We start from the raw sequence: 6,692 nt of genomic DNA on the forward strand, positions 1-6,692 counted from the left end.
TTGGGAGCCCATTGAGGCCTGTAGTGAAAAACAATATCCTGCGATAAAAACTAGAAAGAAATTATCTGCGAAAATCTTTGCGAATATGGATTCGTTTCACAGAGATAAACCCTTCCTTTGTTTCAGCAAATTGGAAACACTGTTTTGCGGAATATCGGAAGACTGTAGTCCTATAGTAAAAAACCGAATATCCCTTGATAAAACTGGAAAGAATCTATCTGTGAAAAAGTTTTGTGATGTGTGGATTCAACTCACAGAGTTAAACTTTATTTTGATTCAGCTAGTTGGAAACACTCTTTCTGTAGAACGTGTGCAGGGGTGTTTGGGAGCCCATTGAGGCCTACAGGGAAAAACTGAATATCCCACGATAAAAACGATAAAGAAGCTATCTGTTGTGTGATGTGTGGATTCATCTCACAAAGTTTAAACTTTCTATAGAATCTGTTCAAGGACATTTGGGAGCCCGTTTAGTCCTATGGTGAAAACAGATATCCCACGATAAAAACTAGAAAGAAAGTATCTGTGAAAACACTTTGTAATGTATGGACTCATCTCACAGACTTAAATCGTTCTTTTGATTCAGCAGGTTGGAAAGACTCTTTCTGTAGACGCTGCACAGGGATATTGAGAGCCAATTGAGGCCTATAGTGAAAAACCAAATATCCCACTATAAAAACTAGAAAGAAGCTATGGTGAAAATGCTTTGCAATGTGTGGATTCATCTCACAGAGTTAACCTTATCTTTCCATTCAGCAGGTTGGAAGCACTCTTTTGGTAGAATCTGCACAAGGACATTTGGGAGCCCATTGGGTCCTACAGTGAAAACAGATATTCCATGATAAACACTAGAAAGAAGCTATCTGTGAAAAAGCTGTGCAATGTGTGGACTCATCGCAGAGAGTTAAACCTTTCTTTTGATTCAGCAGGCTGAAAACACTCTTTCTGTAGAATCTGCACACAGACATTATGGAGGCCATTGAGGCCTGTATTAAAACCTGATATCTCATGATAAAAACGAGAAAGAAGCTATCTGTGAAAATTCTGAGAGATGTGTGGATTCATCTCACAGAGTTAAACCTATATTTTGATTTACCAGGTTGGAAACATCCTTTCTGTAGAATCTGTGCGAGGACATTTGTGAGCCCATTGAGTCTTAGAGTGAAAGCAGATATCCCGCAATAAAAACTAGAAAGAAGCTATCTGTGAAAACGCTTTGCAATGTCTGGATTAATCTCACAGAGTTAAACCTTTCTTTTGGTTCAACAGGTTGAAAAACTTTCTGTAGAATCTGTGCAGGGACATTGGAAGCCCATAGAGGCCTATAGTGAAAATCCGATATCCTGCAATAAAAAGGAGAAAGAAATTATCAGTGAAAACGCTATGCGGCAATGCATGGATTCATCTCACAGATTTAATCCTTTCTTTTGATTAAGCAGGTTGGAAACACTCTTTCTGTAGACTCTGCACAGGGATATTTTGAAGTACTTTGAGGCCTGTAAAGAAAAACCAACAAACATCCTACGAGAAAAATTTAATCAGGGTGTCTGTGAAAATGCTTTGCAGTGTGTGGATTCATCTCACAGAATTCAACCTTTCTGTTGATTCAGCAGGTTGGAACCACTCTTTAGAATCTGCACAGTGACATTTGGGAGTCAACAGAGGCCTATAGTGAAAAACGGATATCTCAGGATAAAAATGAGAAAGAAGTTATAAATGAAAATACTTTGTGATGTGTGGATACATATCAAAGAGCTAAACCTTTCTTTTGATTCAGAAGGTTGGAAACACTCTTTGTGTACAATCTGTGCAGGGACATTTGGCAGCCCATTGAGTCATATAGTGAAAACAGATATCCCATGATAAAAACTAGAAAGAAGCTATTTGTAAAAAAAGCTTAATAATGTGTGGATTCATCTCACAGAGTCAAAACTTTCATTTGGTTCAGCAGTTTGGAAACACTCTTTCTGTAGAATCTGCACAGGGACGTTTAGGAGCCCATTGAAGCCTATTATGTAAAATTGATGTCCCACAATAACAACTACAAGTATACTATCTGTTTAAAAGCTTTGCAATGTGTGGATTCAGCTCACAGAATTAAACCTTTCTTTTGATTCAACAGGTTGCAAAGACTCTTTTTATAGAATAAACGAAGGGACATTTGGGAGCTTACTGAAGCATATACAAAAAACTGAATATCCCATGATAAAACTGGAAAGAGTCTATCTCTGAAAATGTTTTGTAATGTGTGGATTCACCTCACAGAGTTAAAACCTTCTTTTGATTCAACAGGTTGGATACGCTTTTTGTAGAATCTGCAAAGGGACATTTTGGAGACCATTGATGTCTATAGTGAAAAACGAAATATCCCATGATAAAAATTAGAAAGCTATCTGTGAAAGCACTTTTTGATTTATGGATAAATCAAACAGACTTAAACCTTTCTTTTGATTCAGCAAGTTGGAAATACTCTTTTTGTAGAATCTGCACAGTCACGTTTGGGAGTCCATTGAGGCCTATATTGAGAAACCAAATATTTCACCATCAAAACTAGAAAGAAGCTATCTGTGAATACCCTTTGTGATGTGTGGATTCATCTCACAGAGTTAAAACTTTCTTTTGATTCAGCAAGTTTGAAACACATTTTTTGTAGAATTTGCAAAGGAAAATTTGGGAGCCCATTGTGGCCTACGGTGAAAAACTGAATATCCCGCCATAAAAATTAGAAAGAAGCTATCTGTAGAAAAGCTTTCCAATGTGCTAATTAATCAAACAATGTTAAAATTTCTTTTTGATTCAGCAGGTTTGAAACATTCTTTTTGTAGAATCCTTGCTGAGACAATGGGACCTCATTGAGGCATGTTGTGGAAAGCCAAATATCCCGTGATTAAAAACTAGAAAGAAGCTGTTTGTGAAAACGCTTGGTGATGGGTGGATTCATTTCACAGAATTAAACCATTCTTTTGATTCAGCAAGTTGGAAACACTCTTTGTGTATAATCTGCCAAAGGACATTTGGGAGTCCATTGAGGCCTATAGTTAAAACTGAATATTCCGTGACCAAAACTAGAAAGAAGCTATGTGTGAATACACCTTAAGATGTGTGTATCCATCTCACAGAGTTAAAAATTTATTTTGATTCAGGAGGTTGGAAACAGTCTCATGTAGAATCTGTGAATGGTCATTTTGGAGCCTTTCAGGTCTATAGTGAATAACTGAATATCCCACGATAAATACTAGAAAAAAATCTAATGGTGAGAGCACTTTGTGATATGTGGGTTTATCTCATAGAGTTAAACCTTTCTTTTGATTCAGAAGGTTGGAAATACTCTTTTTGAAGAATCTGTGAAGGGTCATTTTGGAACTCATTGAGGCCTACAGTCAAAAACTGACTGTCCCATGATAAAAACAAGAAAGTAGCTATTTGTGAAAATGTTTTCCAATGTGTGGATAAATCAAACAGAATTAAATATTTTTTTTTATTTAGCAAGTTGGAAACACTCTTTTTGTAGAATCTGTGCAGTGACATTTTGGAGTCCATTGAGGCCTGTAGTAAAAAACTGGTATCCTGCAGTAAAAACTAGAAAGAAGCTATCTGTGAAAATTCTTTGCAATGTGTGGAAAAATTCTTTGCAAAAATTCTTTGCATCTTAGACAGTTAAATATTTCTTTTGATTCGGCAGATTGGAAACACTTTTATGGAGAATCTGTGCAGGGACATTTGGGAGTCTAGAGAGGCCTATAGTGAAAAAACAAATATCCCGTGATAAAAACTACAAAGAAGCTATTTGTGAAAACATTTTGGGATGTGTGGGTTCATCTCACAGATTTAAACCTTTCTTTTCATTCAGCAGATGGAAAACACTTTTTTTGTAGTATCTGCAAAGTGACATTTAGGTGCTCATTGAGGCTGCCTGTAGTGGAAATTCAAATATCCGACAATAAAAACTAGAAAGAAGCTATCTGTGAAAACGTTTTTGCAATGTGTGGATTCATCTCACAGAGTTAAACTTTTTTTTTTTTTTTTTGGTTCAGCTGGTTGGAACCACTCTTTTTGTACAATCTGTGCAGGGACATTTGGGAGCCCAGAGAGGCCTATAGTAAAACACGAAATATCCCATGATAGAAACTAGAAAGCAGCTATTTGTGAAAATGCTTGGGGATGTGTGGATTCATCTCACAGAGTTAAACCTTTCTTTTGATTTAGTGGGTGGAAAACACTGTTTTTGTAGAATCTGCAAAAGGACATTTGGGAGCCCTTTGATGCCTATAGTGAAAAACTGAATATACCACTATAAAAACTAGAAAGAAGCTATCATAAAACAATTTGCGATGCATGGATTCACTTCACAAGTTAAACCCGTCTTTTGATTCAGCAGGTTGGGAACACTCTTTTTGTAGAGGCTTCCAATGGACATTTGGGAGCCTACTGAGCCCTATAATTAAAAACCGAATATTCTACAATAAATACTTGAAAGAAGGCATCTATGAAAACACTTTGCTATGTGTGGATTCATCTCACAGAGATAAACTTTTTTTTTTTTTCTTTTTAATTCAGCCGGTTGGAAACACACTTTTCGTAGAATCTGCAAATGGAAATTTGGGAGACCACTGAGGTTTATGGTGAAAAACCAAATATCCCACAATAAAAATTAGAAAGAAGTTAGGGATATGGATGAAGCTGGAGACCATTCTGAGCAAACTATCACAAGGACAGAAAACCAAACCCTGCATTTTCTCACTCATATGTGAGAATTGAACAGTGAGAATACTTGGACACAGGTTGGAGAACATCACACACTGGGGCCTGTTGTGGGGTGGGAGGAGGGGAGAGGGATAGAAATAGGACATATACCTAATGTAAATGATGAGTTAATAGGTGAAGCACACCAACATGGCACATGTATGCATATGTAACAAACCTGCACATTGTGCACACGTACCCTAGAACTCAAAGCATAGTAATAAAACAACCTCCCCCCCCCCAAAAAAAAGAAAATGATTTGTGTCATGTGGACTCATCTCACAGAGTTAAATCTTTTTTTTAGATTCAGTGGTTTGGAAACACTCTTTTTGTAGAATCTGTGAAAGATCATTCTGGAGCCCTTTTAGAGTACAGTAAAAAAAAAAAAAAAAAAAAAAAAAAAAAAAAAAATCCTCAATATTTCACAACAAAAACTAGAAAGAAGCCATCTGTGAAAACACTTTGCAATCTGTGGATTCATCTCACTGAGTTAAACCTTTATTTTGATTCAGAAGGTTAGAAACACTCTTCGTAGAATCTGCAAAGGGACATTTGGGAGCCCATTGAGATTGTTCATGTAAAACTGAATATCTTGTGATAAAACTAAAAATTATCCATCTGTGAAAATGCTTTGCTACATGCGGATTCCTTTTACAGAGTTAAATCTTTCTTTTTATTGCAAAGGTTGGAAACCCTCTTTTTGTAGAATCCATGAAGGATCATTTGGGTGCCCATTGAGGCCTATATTGAAGAAGCGAATATCCCTCGCCTAAAAACCAGAAGGAAGCTATCTGTGAAAATGCTTTGTGATACGTGGATTCTTCTCACAGAGTTAGACCTTTCTTTTGATTCAGCAGGTTGAAAACACAGGTTGGATTTGTGTTCCTGACCAAATCTCATGTCAAATTGGAGGAAGTTCTTGATGAGAGGAGACTGGATCTTGGGGGCAAACTTACTCTTTGCTGTTCTTATGATAGTGACTGAATTATCATGAGATCCCATGTATGGTTTAAAGATGTGTTGCACTTCTCACTTTGCATTCTCTCTTTCCTGCCACCATGTGAAGTAGGTCTTTGCTTTCCCTTCAACTGCAGCCGTGATTGTAAATTTCCTGAGTCTTCTCAGTTATGCTTCCCATTAAGTCTGTGGAAGTGGGAGTCAATTATCCCCCTTTTCTTTGTAAACTAGCCAGTCTCAGGTAGTTCTTTATAGGACTAGATACTATTCAAGGTACTATACAAGTATTTTGTATCTAGATACTCTACAAGATGACCATCCACAAGGCACACAGTTATCTGATTCATCAAGATCAATGTGAAGGAAATAAACTTAAGGCAGCTAAAGAGAAGAATACAAGGGGAACCCCTTCAGGGTAACAGTGGACCTCTTACAGAAATCTCACAAGTCAGAAGAGGTTGTAGGCATATTTTCAGAATCCTTAAAAATAATTTCAACTAAATATTTTTAACTTATCAAACAAGCCCCATAAGCAAAAGAGAAATACAATTCTTCTCAGACAAGCAAACACTGATGGAATTCATTACCACTAGACCAGCCTTGAAAGACATCCAGGAAAGCGTGTTAAACATGGAATAAGAAAATGACATCTGTTACCACAAAAACACAATTAAGCACATATCCAGACATTGTAAAGCAACTACATCATCAAGTCTTCATAGCAGCAAGCTAACAACATAACAAGATCAAAATCTCACATATCAATAGTAGCCCTGGATATAAATTTGCTGAACATCCTACTTATAAGACATAGAGTGGAAAGAGGAATAAAAAGACAAAGCCACACCATCTGCCCTTTTCAACAGACCCATCTCACATATAATGACACCCAAAGGCATATAAAGTCAAAAGATTAAGAAAGACTGATCTTGCAAACAGAAAACAACAAAATCAGGAATCACTATTTTTATATTAAAAAAAAAAACAAAAAAAAC

The sequence above is a fragment of the Mandrillus leucophaeus genome, unplaced genomic scaffold (assembly GCF_000951045.1).
Source record: "Mandrillus leucophaeus isolate KB7577 unplaced genomic scaffold, Mleu.le_1.0 Scaffold459, whole genome shotgun sequence".
Lineage (NCBI taxonomy): Eukaryota > Metazoa > Chordata > Mammalia > Primates > Cercopithecidae > Mandrillus > Mandrillus leucophaeus.